Raw genomic sequence first — 17,161 nt, 5'->3', positions numbered from 1 at the left:
GATTGCGGTTTGGGTTAAAATGTGCCGTTTTTATAACATTTATGCTGCACACATTGTCAGAAACTCTGTGTTTATTGGCACTGACACCAAAAAGCTTGTGCAGAAGAGACCTTGAGAAAACTGAACTGTTTGATGTCCATAGAAGGAAAAACAGGTTCATCTTTATAACTCATAACTGATCAGTCAAATCTTAGCTTTCTGAAGGACAGATTATCAGATGGAGTCTTTCCGTGGACTTTAGTGTGTAGAGTTTCAGTTGTCTCGTCCATATTTTTCAGACATTTGGCTTATATGATCAGCTCTCTGTTGCCTTTGAGCTTTTAAATTGAGCTAATGGTCCATTTAATGCATTTTCTATGAGATTCATGTTAAGCGTTTTTTTAAAAGTCCCCTTTGTGTGAAGTGCGATGGAAATTCCTGCATGTTAAGAGCCGGGATCGGGGCGCCGTGCCATGAATGGCATGAAATCACTTTAATCAGGGGTAACTGTGAAGTACTGAAGACTGCGTTAATCTGAGCTTGGTCACCCTGCCAGGCTGTGGAGTTAAGTGTTCTGACTGGTGGCTGATTGGTAGTGTAGGTGGTTGATTAGTTTGGTCCAGATCACACGGACTGCTAAAGTCTGATTGAGCTGAGTCAGAAAAAAGTTGGAGCCTGAGTGATCCCTGCATTAGGCATAATTAGCATGTGTGTGTCGATGAGCAGCGTTGGTGTGTGGGGGTGTCGTCTCCTCTGAAGTTTACTTCCTGGCTGCTTCTTTCTCCTGTTTTTCAGCTGTTGCTGAGCATAATTAACCTTCTATCAAATGGCGGCGTAAACCTCATCGCTTCAATTTTGTTAATTTGTGTGTTTCAAGTCGAACTCCGTGGGAGAGTTAATTAGCCAGTTCAGATTTAAAGCTGCGCGTTCACACAGCAGCAACCTTTTTGAATGTTCAAACCGTCGAACCCAAAAATACGCATTTATGTTTTTCAAGCTTTGATCAATAAGTTTACCAAGTATAACTAAACGAAATAACAAACTCAACTCTTGTGTCTTTTGTAGGTGAGGAGAGAGAGGTGCTTCATGTCATCAGGGTTCAACAGGCCTCATCACTGAACAGGTAAGATTTGATCACCTCCACCCTAATCTTCCCTCTTTGCCTTCTAAGATCTCTAATCAGAGCTTCACTCAGGACATGCTTTCAGCCACCTGACGATGTCATTTCAATGACGACCTCAGTGGTAGACTTGTGATTGAAGGAAAATATTGACTTTTTGATGATTTGGTGGTCTGCCTCCTTGAGAATTCAACTCAACCCCACCTGTTTGTTCATTCTGAGGGTGCGAGCAGTCTTTCATCTGATTGCTACATGTAGGTCCTCACATTTTCTATGATTTAAAGCATCCATATACCTCTGGGAACACTGGGAGAAACATTTTAACATATTTTACTCTATTCAGAATTGTTTGGATGCCATCGTCAGTTTAATTTTTATCTTGAAAGGTGCTATATAAATAAAATTTTACTTACTTACTTAATTTAAATTTTATTTAAACAGCTCGAGTTCACAGCAACAATCGTCCCAAGGTGCTTTATTTTCTTAGATAAAGACCCTGCAATATTAGATGGGGAACCCCAACAATTAGGCGTTCCCCTTTGAACATGCACTTAGTGACAGTGGAGAGGAAAAACTCCCTTTAAGCAGGAAGGGACCTCCTGCAGGGGCAAACATCTTAGAGAACGGGGACGTCAGTCAGGACAAAAACAAACTACATGAAAGAGAAAACATGCACAGTGTCATGTAAATGCCACAAGGAGAAGTCCTCAGTGCTTTGTGGGAAGTCCCACAGCAATCTGAGCCTAAAGCAGCATTAAACTGTAAACTTCCCTTCCAAGAACCTCCCTTCACTTCTGTTATACTTATCAGTACTTCTTAAATCCTTTTTTGGAAAGCAGTGGTAAAATCAGCTGCAGAAAGGGGTCACCATTTTAATTTACAAATTCATTTTAAACCTAGGTTTAAAACTTTTATTTAAAGAAATCAAATTTTGGCTTTTGTGCCTTTTTAATATATCAGAGCAAACTATGACTCAGAACTGGTAAATGGATCAGTGATTGAGGGATTGTGAGACAGAAGATGAATCCCTGTGACTCTTATCTCCACCTGACCTTTCATGTGGTGCAAACAGCAGGTCAAACACTGGAGTTAACTCTGAATTAAGTTTCCTGTCAGCTGAACATTGATTTTGGCTGTGTTAGCTTTTTACACCGATGATAAAAACATGACTGACAGGTCAGAGCACAGTCATTGATCCGGCTGTAGTGGGCTTCACTGACACTGATGAAGACACAAACCATGAAAACTTAAAGGTGAACAGATCTTGTTAAGCGTCCTGTTGTCTGTTCATTGCTTGAAAAACCGCTTAAACACAATGCTGTGATACATTCACCAGTTTTCAATGTGGTAAATAAAGATGATTCAGACTTCTTACTTAAGTAAACATTAAAATCTACCTACTTCAGTAGCTTATTAGTTCAGAGGTTGTCTAATGAGAATACATTCACTTTGAGAATCAAATAGCAATTATAGAAAATTAAGTTTCTACTTTGCTATTTATGTAATAATGCAACATATCTGTAAAATAATGACTGTAAAAGCTGACTTTTTAAAGATTTAAAGTAACGGTGTAGAGCAGCGGTCCCCAACCCCCAGTCATTTGGTACCGCGCCGCGAGAGTTGAGACTCTGGTGTGAAATGTATGGTTTTCAGGGTTTTTATCGGTTTTCAGCGTTATTTTGTTATCGTTTTTATCGTTAACTCGGTTTTCCTGGGTCTTTTCACGTGTGTTATGAATAAATCTTCTTTTTTTCGGTACCGGTACTAGTTTTATTTTGTTGTATTTATCCGCGACACCTTAAAGGCCGGTCCGTGAAAATATTGTCGGGCACAAACCGGTCCGGGGCGCAAAAAAGGTTGGGGACCGCTGGTGTAGAGTATAAAATATAATATTTAGTGGAGTAGAAGCAGGAAGTGGCATTACGCATCAGTAAATGCATGAAGTTATGTTGCTGCTGGTCCTGCCCATGCTCTCATCCAGTGTTGTTGGCCACTGCAAGACTGTACTCTAGTACAACGATGTTGGTAGTGGTGGCCAATTGGGGTCACACCTGTGGCCTGGAGAAGGTCTGCTTTGCATGGGATTGGAAAACACTGTTTCAAAAATGGCCACAACACAGAGGAGATCTTCTGCAGTTAGTTAGTGGTAAGAATGTAAAAATGCTGGTTCTGCTTTTCGTCAGTCCAACAAGTTTTTACTCATAGCTTTCTGTTGTATAATGAGTATTACACCCTCACGGGGTACGGTGTAAGAGCGCTGTGGTATTTTATTGATAAATTCCTCCACTCAAAGACCCTACTGCTTCTCTTTCTGTGGGCTATATCATATAAAATTCTCATAAAGTCGCTTCGTTAAAGTGAAGTTGCTGTGTCAACACATACCTTTTGCTTAAGTGCCTTCTTATTACTTAGCCTCATAATGGACACAGAAACATGCAGTATTTCTGCAACACACACGGGAGGCCGTCAGGGTGATGGAGAGAGCACAGGAAGGGGCGTCTGATAACGCCTCCAACACAGGAAGTAGTTCTGCAGTAATGAACCAGTTGTGAAGCTGTGCTGATGCTTATCATAAACAGTCTTAAGTACAACAAAAGGCAGTCTGTTAGTATTTAACAGTGTGTATTGAACAGAGTCGAGATCATATCAGGTGGTAAACCTTTTGAAGTGGAACATTTCCACTTGGCTGTTTCACCTTAAATCTGAAGAGCTCCCGCTGATGCCCAGTTTGAACTGAAAATCAAAGCTTGGTGCTTTTTTTTTCTGCATCCATGTTGAGAAGTAATCTTCTTTCCTGTCTTTTGCTATTTTTGCAATTCTGCCACCTGAACGTCAGTGGAATAGCGTGAGATTATTAGGGCTCACGCACACTAGAGTTAAAACCGGATCCAAATTCTTTGCAACTGGGGGAAAAAAAATCGCTGTTTGCTAAAAATTTGTATGAAGAGGCCCCGGGCTGGATTCAAACGCAGGACCTTCCTAATGTGAGGCTTACACTTGTAACCGTGCCATGGTTAGCGCTGTTTGGAGACAATCCATTTCTGAACAATCGTGATCCCACTCTGACTGACAGCAGTCAGCCTCAGATTGAAGGTTTGTAACCGGTGTGCACATGGGTCGAATTCTGTGGTTGGAAGCTCTGGAAAAAAACGCATAAATTAAACTTTAAGTTGAGTTTGTCAAACAGTGCTTACATGTTTTTATATTTGTTGATCAGACTAACAAATAAGGTAATAAACACAGGGTCATGAGTGAGTGAGACCAAGTTCTGTTGCAAAGGGGGGACAGGAGCTTAGCTTCCACCACAAAATGCAGAAAATATAGAAAGCAGAAAGTGAATTATTGGCCTTATAAAAGAGGTCAACAGAGAACTAAACACATCAGGTAACTTGTGTGTTTTTGCAGTGGACTGGAAATGAAGTGAACATGGGCAGATGGGTAACATAAGAGTGTGCATTGGGGTAATATGAGCAATTTGAAACTGGCTTTCACAGATGAGCAAATAAAAATGCATCAATTAGCTGCACCTAACATAGATTTCTACATTAATTAGAACTAAACATCAGACTCATGACATCAAGTGATCACTTCTGAATGTAAATATATAAAACTGTTAAAAAGTCATTGGTTTTTCTCCAATCCCTAAAGTTTTGAAGCTTTGAAGTAAAATGTTGTAGTTGCCTCGTTTATTTCATTTTACAATCACCAATACTTACACATTTCAAAGTGCATCAGACTGTAAATGGTGGCGATCGACAGATGCACAGCCCTATGGTTACAATTCAAAAGCAGTGCTGTTCATACTTAAAATTTATACACACAGGGAAGACCTCTGAGCCCAGGTAGTGCATTATCCATATTCTCTTTCTTTGATCCAGCCTGTGTTAGGAAGACACGCTTCTCCACATCCAGTATTCAGCCACCCTCTCATCATCCCGGCCGTATATTCCCAGGAGCCTCTTGACCAAATGTGGAGGCTCAAATTTCAGACCACTGAGACGGGAACTCCAAGAACTTCTGTACATAGACAACGGTTGAGACGAGCACTGTTTGTTGAAATGCACACGTGCAGTTTGTGGTGTTTTTAAATACACTTTAGATGCTGTTGAGTGAAGTGTTGTAATTTTCTTGCTGGTTTTTGTAAATTGCGGTTTTTGGGTTGTATACACAGCTAGTTCAAGGAATTGTTCAAGGGTTGCAATGGGAATCGGCACCCTGGCTGTAATGCTAGTGACTGCAACAAGTACCAAATGTTCAGCAGTGAAGCCTTCTAAACAAAGATGACCCAACAAACTCTGCAAAACAAAACCTTAACTTTAACTCTTCATTTAGCCCAGAGGCTTTAAACCTACAGGTCCCAAATCCTTCTCTCTGAAGGGCCATGGCTGAGTAGTCGCGCTTTCACCAAGAACTCAGGAAAATTTCAGGAAAATTGGATTGTTCTCAATTCATTTGTGCTTTCATCTTCCACAAACATGTTCCCACTACTGGGAATACGCTTAGTTTACTCCTTTGCTTTAGGCAAGGGTGCTGCCTGGATATAGAGTGTTCAGCTGGCCCATCATACAGACGTAATACAAGTTAAAGTTCTGACTGTGCATTATTGAGTAATGTCTGGAAAAGTCAGCAGTGCAGTAAGGCTGTTTAAAAAGAAGCCATTAAAAGATAAAAATTCACTAAACACATAAACAGCAGCTTAATTTCCTGTAAAACTCAAAAACATATGTCAAGTCATAAAGCTTGCAAATGTAATTGTAAACAGATTCTTTTTTTAAATTTATGTTTGTTTATAATATCTGTGTTTATGTATTTATATTAGTTCACATGCTTTTTCCTGCACACGCACACCCACGCTCCTCTGGGAGCTGCACAGGAAAGCGCTGGTTTGTTTTGCAGGAGGAAGTTCAGTGTGTCTGCGTCTTCATTTCGGCGTGGGTGTTTGTGCGTCTCGGAGGGGAGCCACAGCTGCGAGGCCTGGCTCCATACTGTAAACCCGACTTGCGCTGGAGTGGACGTAGACTGTCATCGTTACTGTTAACAAGTCCAGCAGCTCCTTACTAGCTCCAGCAATGTCTGAGCTGAATTATTGCACATTCAGTGGATGCATAGAAGAGCATCAGCTGCAGTTTCTCTCCAGATGCATTCACTCTGGAATGAATTTGATCAAACAGGATTTATGTCCGACACAAAAAGCAGCCACTCGGATACAGTACCAACATACTCACGTACGCCTTTTTGTATTGCACAGCCTCTCCTTTATTATATCACAGTGCTTTCGTGATTGCACAGGCCTCGATTAACAAAAAGATTTCCGAGTTCCTTACTCAAATTTGCCCTGCAGAAAAGGTTCTCTGGCAGCGAGAATGACTGTCAGGAGGAAGCAATTGTGCATACAGGGATTGAACGCCTACGTGTGAGCGCGGTGAAAAGGATGCAACAAGCAGTGGATGGATGAAAGAGATTTATTTCCTGGTTAGACACACAACATTAGGTGTGGCTTGGAATTCAAAGTGCAGTGTTTGACTTTAAGATTTAATGGAGAGAAAAAATAAGGTTTGCTATGGTAGACAGCTGCATGTAGTGGCGGGCTACAGCTCCAGAGACTTTCTTGTTTCTTAGTTCACATTTTATAAACGGACACAGTTAAATGTGCCAAATATATAAGCAGGTCCTTTAAGTGTTCCTATCACAGACGGTCAACACCTGATTGATTTGATGCTGAAGGACACTCCATGATTTGGTAGCTTGCAGAACCAACTTCATTAGCAATACGGATACAGGTTCATTGAGGTTTGTGGGCATTTATTTATGCACATTTGTCTCTGAAGGTCCCACCACAGCATTTCAGTCGGGTCTGAACATTGACTGAACCTCTGTGTGGTTTGTTTTTCAGCCATTCTGTCAAAGATCTGCTGCCATTCTTGGGATCATTGTCCTGCCCCATAAACGACTTTTAGTCCAGCTTTAGCTGCAAGGTGGACGACATCATTTGACTCTAGAATAGTTTGGTGTACAGAAGAGTTCATGGTGCCCAGGCCCCGTGGCTGTAAAACAAGCCCAAATAAAAAGGACGTTGTTCCAGAAGTCTTGGTTGAAATCTTGCTTGGTTGGTTCAGAAGCAACTTTGGAAAGCTAAGCCATACTGCCATGTTTTTAATCTTTTTTTTTTTTTTTAATTAACATGCTAACTGAGGTCTGTAGAGTCAGAGATGTAACTTGTGGGTTTTTGCAGTTCCTCTGAGCATTGCACTGTCTCACTTTGCAGTGAATTTGCTGTGAGGTCCAATCCAGGGAAGGCTGTGATATTGAGTTAACACATTGCTGAACACTGCAGACCAGCAAACTGTCAAAACGTCTGCTTTTATTGAGGTGGCCCCACTTTGTGACAGTCAGTTGAGCATTTGATTAGCACCACCTGGCTGCTGCTGTCCTTATTAACTCCTATGAGAGGGGTGAGGCTGTACATGGTTTTTCACACGACTACATAAGTTAAACGGTACAGTAATGCATTAATTTGTGCATTTACCATCGCTATCTTTTATTCAGGAGAATAACATAAAAATAGATGTCCTGTAAGGTTAAATAAAAGGGTGAAACTGGTTCTGGAAGGTTTTTTTGTGGCATGTTTATTCCTGCTGTAAAGTTGGGAATCTTAACGTGGGAGTTTGTGGAGGCTGACGCCTCCTGTGGACGTCTGAGGAGCTGCTATTTTTGGCACATCTGCATAGGTTTCTTTGTCTCTAAAGAAGATTTCTCTGCATTTATTGATAATGGATAAAGGACATACAACTGTTAACAGTATAAGCTATACTGGACAGAGAAAAATAAAAATCTGTAAATCACCAGCTAAACCAACTTTCAGTTGTTCTTTTACACTTTATCTTCTTCACCTGCCTCCTCTCTCTCTTTCTCTCTCACTGTGCTACCCCTTCCACTCCCTCATGCCCCCCTCTGCATTTGCCATTACTGTTATTGGTAATAACATTGTAGAGTAGACTAGATTGGAACGGAGCTTTAATGTCCCCGAGGGGCAATTTGGCCTGCAGATGGTATTTTGTTACGAAAGATCCAACCAAAGTGAAATCCAGGGGACAGTATTTTCACACCGACTGCTAGAGACGGGTAATATTGTATTTTAGCTCAGAAAACGCCAATAGTTGATGGCATAAATTACCTCATATACCTGCTGGTGCCACCTACCTCTGCCCTGATGGACTCAATTTGGCTCTCTGTGTAAAGGTTGCTTGGATTTCGGTAAATGACCTGACATTTCTGCACAGCTTTTATACAAGAGAGGGGAAAAAAAGGCTGAATCACAGTCACGTTTTTCTTTGCAATTTGACTCTGTACTTGACAGGCCTGACTCGAGCCCCTCCTCATTATTGCTTAATATATGCTGGATATAGCTTTAATATTGTATTGTAATATGTATAATTTAAAGTTGTGCTGAATTTTGTATGAGGAGGCTGTATTCGAATTCAGGGATGGTGATGCTGGAGGTGACAGACGGAGACTCGCGGAAAGAACAAGTTCACCAATAATTAGTCACAACAAAGCGGGAAAATGAAAAGGCTGATGAATGGACGCAGATATAAGCAGGAGTGGACAAAGACGCGTACATTCGTCACTAATGAACCGACTCGATCGGACTCTGACAATCACGGGCTGATTATCGCGGCGTCCGCAAGGGCCAACATGTCCGTGTGTGTCGCTGATGAAAACTTCGCCTCGCTGTAAATGTGCTGATGCACGATTTAAAAACTACTTTAAAAAAAAAAAGGAAGAAAGAAGTGATCTCTCTCTCTCTCTTATCTTGCCTCCTTTATTATATCCCAGCATTCAGATGGGTACAGCGTGAGATGAGAGAATCAGTTTGTATTGAACATGGCTGAATGCAGTGCTGATGAAAGCTTATGCTGATAATAGCTTTTTCATTATGTCCTTAGCCAGGCTTGGCATTTCATTTTCTATTGCAGACAGAGAGAGAAGTTCAGATTTTCACCACCGCTGCTTTGGGTGTGTGCCGCGTCTCTGGGCCGGGGTTCGATCGTGTGTTTGGAATATTAGTTTTTATATTGCATTTCTGCTCGATTAAGCGCCGCGCAGACAGGAATGTGGGGCACGAGGGGTTGTATTTACGCCTAAAAATAGACGTCTACGATTAATGGAAATCAAACTGAAGCAGCAGCTGTTTGAGACTAAATGCCAGCCTGTAGCTCATGGAGCTTGGTAGATTTCATGTAATTTATGCTGCTGTGATCAGTCATGATGTTCAGATATATTTCCCAGATAGGTGGTTATCAGTGCACCGACAGCTGGAAAGCTTAATTAAAAATCAGAAAAGTAAATAGTTGACTGTAGGCTGATACCATTTGTATTTCCACCAGCAAGCTACTGTAGCTGGTTGTCTAACATTTGTCTTATCCATACGCAGTGAAGTGCCGTGGACCTGCCGGCCAAGTCTCGCTCCTGCATTTAAGAATTTGTCGGTGATTTATTTTCTGTATTTACGGGCATCAGCACAGGAAACAATTGGCAGGAAGTATCAACCACACCACAGAAACTTGGTGACATTCAGCAACAAAGTATGGAGTAAAATAACCTGTGCTGGGTCCTGAGTTTTCCCAACTTTCCGCGAAGCAATTGAAGCGACTGCCAGTGAGAGCAAAGACTGACGTTTGAGAGGGTGATAAATCCAATCAGTGATGTTCGTAATGACAGGAGATCAGCTGCAAGGTGACATGATGTGCTTTATATGAGGACGAGGAATTCATTCATTTATTTATTCATTTTTAACCCCACAAACCAAAGATGGAAGTTAAGACTGATCATGCTGCAGGGGGAGAAAACAAAAAAGCCTTAACAGAGGCAACAAACACATTAAAAATAATAATGGATTGCATTTATATAGCGCTTTTTGAGACCCTCAAAGCGCTTTACAACTCCACTATTCATTCACTCTCACATTCAAACACTGGTGGAGGCAAGCTACAGTTGTAGCCACAGCTGCCCTGGGGCAGACTGACAGAAGCGAGGCTGCCATATCGCGCCATCGGCCCCTCTGGCCATCACCAGTAGGCGGTAGGTGAAGTGTCTTGCCCAAGGACACAACAACCAAGACAGACAGAGCTGGGGATCGAACCGGCAACCTTCCGGTTACAAGATGAGCTTCCCAACCCGGGTCGCCTGTGGTTCAGGATGTTTAAGGCCTCAGTAACACAGACTCAGAGACTGGCCGGTCACCAACCAGTCCCCAACTGACTTTATCTTAGAAAACTAAAGTCAGCTTCTCAAAACGGAGTCTCTTTTCACTTTCTTTCCGGAGCTGCTGTTTCTGTAAACGAGAGGTGTAAAGTTTTATTTTCACAGGAGCGCTCTGTGCTCTGGTGTGTCCGAAAATCCTAAGCTGTCGTATGGACATGGTTTGAATGTCGGTGTCAGCGAAGAACAAATCTGTGAGTATGGTGTCGATGGAAGTGGAAGTCAGTAGGGTTTACCCCGTCTGTCACCTCGGCCTTTCTGGACACATATGGCGACTGTGATTGACAAACCTGAAGACTTGGAACCTGCTATTGATTGTGTTCCCTGAGGTCAAAGGACAAGGAAGCCTAGAGCTGTTTTCCAGTAAACTGACTTATAATCTGACTTTTTCATTTGACTAGAGGAGTCTTCCCCTGCTGGCCATTAGAAAGAATGCAGATTTAAGGCATTTCTGCATTAACTTGGACCTCAAATCGAAGCTACATCCATCTTTTATATAAAGGCTTAATGTCCTCGATGCATTTTGCAAAGGGTGTTTCAACTCATTTTTTTCTTTTGCTGAATTATTCCTGTCAGTCTCCTGAAATAAAAGGAGAGGCACGCAGTGCTAATGCTGATCTCAAACACAGCCTTAGGCCTGAAATCGAGAAATCCGTCTCATTCATGAAGCAAATTAAACTTATGACATCATATAATAGGAGTCAAATTCTTTCATCCCAAAGGAGAAATTGTTTATTCGTTTTTGTTTTTTTTAGTTTTTTATTTTTCTAGCACTGAAATTAAGCTCTTCAAAATGGTCCGTCTTCCTCTCGCCCCCAGAGTTTGTCAAGGTATTCTTGGAATGTCATAAAAGTATGATGATGAAATATAGACACAAGGAAACTTGGACAATAGTTTATACTTAAAATAGTTTAATAGTTTGAAGTCATACTTGGAAATATATTTCCAATGTGTTCGGCACATTGAAAAATGATCATAATAAACTAGGAAAGAACATTTTTATCCACTGAAGTCACTAAAGCTGAAAGTGATGGACAGCAGTGGGAAAAGTCATAAATTTAAAGTCCACAGCATCTGCTCGGTTTCCACACCCTTCTGGTTGCTTCAGATTGGAAGTCGTGGGATTTTTGTTTACTCGGCAAACACCACATGCTTCTGATCTGCGCAGATACCCGTCGGGAGAGACTGATATTGTGTAAAAGTCCATTCCACTGCCATCAAGCCTGCTCTCTGTGACTCCCTTTATCCCTGAGGAATGTCAGTCATGTTGAGTAGAGCCAGATGTGTTCACCCCCACCTTTCCAGCCATCCATCTCTTCAGTTTTTATCCACTTTGAAGTGAGAATGTGAGAATTGAGTGAATTTCTCGCTGGTTTTTTTTTTTTTTGTAATTTATTTCAGTTATTATTCTTTTAGTGGTGAAGAAGGTAAGAAAGTGGCAGCAGCCCATCAGTTTCCCAGTCACACTGATGTCCTAGTGTAGTTTTAAACTTGAGACTTTTTTTTTTTTTTAAAGTAGTTTTAACGCTGTCATTGTTTGTAGCAGAAAGTCAACTACTGTTATGTCATGCAGTAAAATGACAGGCACTGGGTGAAATTTAGACCAATTATCCAAAATGCATTGGATTTCTCCATTTATTTATTGGGAAGTATGCAAGAACACCATCATAAATTATAAATAATATTAATAATAGAAAACTGCTCTTTATTAAATGTTCATTTGGAGATGGTATGTGGTGTCGTACCTGAGGAATGTCACGCTGAAGCTGAGAATGTGTTGCGTTTTAATAACATTCAGGCTTTAATATGTGTGAAACCATTCACCTGCTTTTAAGTACATTGTGTGCCTTGTACATGCGAAGGTGTAAATTAAATATCAGTCCACCTAATCACATAACAGCAGTTTTTACAGGTGCTCAAATACTCTATGGGCTTGAAGCATCCATCATTCTGTGTTCGCTTGAACTACATTTCGTAGACCTGCAGTATCAGATATTTAACCTATAAGGAGCTCGTTCACATAGTTCTTACATTAAATTAATTTTTTGAGAAATGTCAGGACGGATCTTATCTTACAATATATTCAGGTAAATGTGAGATGGTCGGGTGGGAGATATCTGCTGAACAACTTCATATCCATTATTGATAACACCAACAGCTGGTGTGGTTTATTTTAAAGACATAAGTGTTTTGTTGTACATTTTTTAATTCCAACTTTCCTGCTTTTCAGACTCCAGGGCACAGTGCCAGTGTGCTGTCAGTACAGCAGTTGCTAATGATCACAATAATTACATCAGTTTTGAAAGGAGATTTCACTGATTGTCGCCAGTCAGTTGAAATAAATTGATTTGGCTGCAACACGTAGCAATTTTAAATTTGAAGGCAACCTTGAAATGATTGGTTTAATGTTGTAAACGCCACTGTTGCTCATACTGGTTATTTAAGCGTCCTCTGGCTCCATTTTAAACTAAAATTACAGATGTGAAACCTTTGAGGTGCGAAAACTTTGTTTAGATTCTGGCTTTCTATATTTATGGACGAGTCACAGGAAGTAATATGATGTCCTAAGTAGTCAAATTGAAATATACTTAAAACAAGGTCATTTTTGAGGCATCCTTATATTTTTGCCTCCCATCATTGATCCATGATACAAGATCCGTTACACAGTAATTCATAAGGACGCGCTGTCAACTACAGCCTCCTACAATACTGCATAGACTGACCTTCAGCTGCCTGGACCGGCGCCCTCTGGGGGCTGTCTGTGCACGGATTTTAGCATCAAAACCAACATGGCAGCTCATTTCGTAACTTTCTCTTATATTCCAGGAATAGACAGTGGTGAGTGTTCAAAGTTTCCTGCAGTGTTTGGTTATGCTGCTGATTTGCACACAGTGGCCTAGCAGACACCTGACCATGCCCAATGCTTCAAACAGAAGGTCTGCTCCTGGGTTTTTCACTCTTTGAGGAAAAAAGATGTCATCTTGTTCTATGGAGACATGTGCACATCATTTTACAGACTCTTAACTTGTATCTTTTAAATGTTTCTAAGTTATATTTTAAGTGACAGAGTCACTGTGGTTATGTTCAGAAGCTCAGGTTTATAAATGTATGGAAGTAAATGAATGTGGAGGAGGTGGGTGTGCAGTCGGCCTTCTCGGGGGAAATAAAGGAATATTGCCAACGTTTGTTGCAGGATAATGTTCCCTTGTAAATCTTTGGAAATAAGTTTTCATTGAGAGATAAATTGAGGTGGGAGGAGGTGAGATATTCAGATGGAAAAAAAGAGAGTTGAAGAGATGCAGAAAGATCCTTTTTTTTTCTCTTTACTGTTTGCACATATTGGTTTTTGGTTGGTGTATCTAAGATTTGTCTGACCTCTGTCTTTTTCTCATTTCCTGCTCTTTACCACTCTCCAAACATATCTCTGTAAACAAAGAAATTCCTCCACCAACATGGATCCGTTTAGCTTTCCACTTCATTTCGGAGCCGGGCTGTCTCAGCGGCCCTGATCACAGCGTACTGATAGAGCCAGATTCAACAGCTCCTGTCGGACTGTTAAACAAACCGCTGCGGCTCTGTTCAGTTCGCCAACCTTTATCTCTTCCCTCCCTCGGTTCAGACTTTCTGCCTCCTCTTTTTCTTCTCTTTGAGCTTAGACATTTGTGGGGGGTGTAGTTTCCTATTTTTGTGACAAATTTCCTGCTTTACACAAAGCTGTTGCTTAATGTAAACCACTTTGTGATTATGTATTGGAATGTGTCGAATTGGCCTTCTTCCTACAGCCCAGTCTCACCACAAAGGATGGTGGTTGGTGTTTAAAGGGGGTTGAAACAGTCGTAGTAACGTAGGTGAGCTTTTGTGCTGCGGCGTGTAAACAGGTTTGACCTTTTCAGACATGTTGTCACCAACACAAGTTTTGATGACTAAATAAAAACCAAACCATCCAGACGTGTTTTGTTGCTTATCTGGGTTACGGGAGCAGGAGTACCTCTCCTGGGAGACCTCATTCAGCTCTTCTGTGGAAGGCATCAAGACGTTCCCAAGCCAGCCTACAGATTTAGTCTTTCCAACGGGTCCTGGGTTTGTGCTGGGAAAACATTGCCGAAACACCTCACCTAGTCGGTGTCCAGGAATCATCCTAGTCGGATGCCTGAACTGCCTCAGCTGACTCCTTTCGATGTGGAGGAGTAACGGCTCTACTCTGAGCTGCTTCTGTTGGCGATCTTAATGTTTTGGTCACTACCCAAAGGTGAGAATAGGAATGTAGATCGACTGGTAAATAAGCAGCTTCGCTTTCACGCTCACCTCTCTTCACCACAGCAGGCCGAAACAGTGTGCATTGCTGCTGACACGCCACCCACACCCCAATTGGGTAACCATCATCAGACGTTAGTGAGGATGGTCTCTGTCTATGCAGCTACCCTTGGAAAAACCTGGGAACTATTCTAAATTAAGGGTAGTTTCTATCCAATATCCATGTCACATCTCTGCTCCTCCGCATATTCACATGTTCTACACGCTAACGTGCCAAGAAACATGTGCACAAACCGTGAGCGTCACATCCGTGAGAAGACGACGTAACACCAGACTGTAACATTAACGTTGATCGTGACCCAGGATGAAGAACTTTGAGATCCTGCTCTGGCTCTTGCCATTACGTCGATAAAGACCACCGTGGTTTGCGTGTTTTGGCTCCAGTGTGCATTATAGTAATAATGCAGAAGTCTGTGTATCAGTCCTGTTCAGAGGCCTCATTACATTTTTGAACTCTGAAAAAGAGCAGCACAGTTGCATAAAGACTCAGTACAGCACAGTTTGGATGAAGATTTCTCCCTGCATGCCTTTGGCCTCATAAACAATCTGATTAAAAGTGTGTGCGTGTGCGTGTGCGTGTGGTCTGAGCTGGTGACACAGAGCAGAAGTGTCCTGCTCTGCTTTGCTTTCCTGCGGGATGAAGGGAGGGAAAGACAGCGGGATGGAGAGATGGAGAGAGGTGGCGTGTTGTTTGGGAAGTGGGTCAAGAGGAAGTTGAGGGTGTGCTTTTTAAAGTGTGTGTGTGTGTGTGCATGTGATGCTTTACAGCTGAGACCGGGTTGTTGGTCAGTATGGGAATTTGCTCTTTTGTGTGTGTGTTTGTGTTGATGGTGCATAACTTAATTCCACCGGGAAGCCAAAGCAACAGCGCGCCTCTGCTTCCTGTCCTAATTGCTTAAAGTCCCACACAAATAAGCCTGCACACACACACCGCACATATACACATTTGGAAATCCCATGTTTAAAAAGGACTTATGCAGATGCTCTTAGCATTTGCATAGTTTTAACATTCATTATCCTTTTTGACAAAATAGCTAATTTATTTTTTTCACAGTGCTTGCACACACATTTCCCCCTTTCTGTTTTCCCTCCCTCATTTCCATGCATCCTCCGTAAGACGCTGCGGCTAATGTGTTAGCACCTGCAGACATTAGCGTTGATTAGCGGGCATGTTTGTGTCCACCTGAAGATTATTCACACCAATTCATGAGCAGAATACGAAGCCATTTAGCTGCTGCACACTCCCATTTCTTCCTCGGTTTGTCTCAGACTTTGTCCATCTGCTGCTGCCTGGTGATGGGCAGGTAGCGCACTTGAATTTTGCACGAGCTCGGTCGTTGGAAGCAGCTGCTGCAGTTTTTATTTAGGGGGAAGTGCAAAGTGTGTTTGGGGCAGCCTCTGTTTTGACTGTCTCTCTTGGCTCGTGCTGTGTATGTGTGTGTTTTTCTGGCACAGAGGTCAGAGCGCGAGCAGAGTGGCATCCCTGCCTCCAATCTGGACCTGCTGGGTGACACTCCATCCTCCGTCTGCCTCATTTGTATTCCAGCGGAGCCAAAAATGGAAAGCAAATCAGGATTTATATTTCTGCCCCCTAATATAAATCATTGCAATGTGGTAATGCATTCAGTTCGCATCACCATCACACTATTTGTAAAAAAATAAATAAGTGTTGAAGAAAGTTTTAAATCAAAATAAAATGCAGCCCTGGTCCGTTTGGCTTTTTCCTACCATTTGCTGACTGACAGCAGAGCCCGTTTTTGAATCCCGTTCAATAGAAGAAGCATAGTGCAAATGAAAGAGGCTGAGAGGAGGTCAGTGCAGGGTGAGCTGAAGAGAAGAATGCACAATAGCTTTCTGAAAATTTAATAAAACTCACCGAAATGTTTCAGATATTTTCAGATTCTTGTGTTTCTGTACCTGTCAGGGCTCCGATTAAGGAAAAAGGAAGTTTACCATTTTGTCTCTGCACATAGTGCACGCACCGCAGGTCGAGGTATTTCTGTATTTTACTTAAAATGATCTCAGTAGAGAAGAACACATGCTGTTTTCTTCCAATTATCATTTTCAAAGCTACTAATTTTGATTTACTATCTTGTCATTATGAGACAATGGGCTCGTGATTATCTGACCTTTTGCTAGTCATTCTAAGAAAATTGTATTATAATAATAAAAAAAATGTGCTTTAATTATAATGCATGCTTTTTGGATTGACTACCACAGATTCTAACAGGGCTTGAACTTTAAACTTTCGTATTATTTATAGTGTGTTTTAAATCATTTAAGTGTTCTGCAGTAGCTCGACTGACAAAGTGGATTCCGTTTTAGGATTGCTATAGTCCAAAAAAGAGATTTCTGTCTGTAGTCATATATATTTGGCAGTGAGACTCCATCAGTAAATAAGTGGAGGAATGTTTGCTCACTCTTCTTTGCAATGTTGCTTCAGTTCACTGAGCTTTGCACTTATTCCTCCCTGCACAGCTCTCTTAA

General features: G+C 41.6%; 1 protein-coding gene across 1 annotated transcript in view; it reads left to right on the top strand.

The window, feature by feature from the left end:
- plxnb2a.1 (plexin b2a, tandem duplicate 1) overlaps window positions 1–17,161 on the top strand; it is a 224,714-nt gene that overhangs the window by 69,027 nt on the left and 138,526 nt on the right. Inside the window, exon 2 of the mRNA XM_003448113.5 lies at window positions 1,045–1,102. The gene's annotated coding sequence lies outside the window, so the exon portion shown is untranslated. The remainder of the gene's footprint in view (window positions 1–1,044; window positions 1,103–17,161) is intronic.

Source organism: Oreochromis niloticus, linkage group LG17, assembly GCF_001858045.2.
Source record: "Oreochromis niloticus isolate F11D_XX linkage group LG17, O_niloticus_UMD_NMBU, whole genome shotgun sequence".
NCBI classification, from domain to species: domain Eukaryota; kingdom Metazoa; phylum Chordata; class Actinopteri; order Cichliformes; family Cichlidae; genus Oreochromis; species Oreochromis niloticus.
The sequence above is the reverse complement of the archived record's forward strand: the minus strand, read 5'-3'. Positions and strand labels throughout refer to the sequence as shown.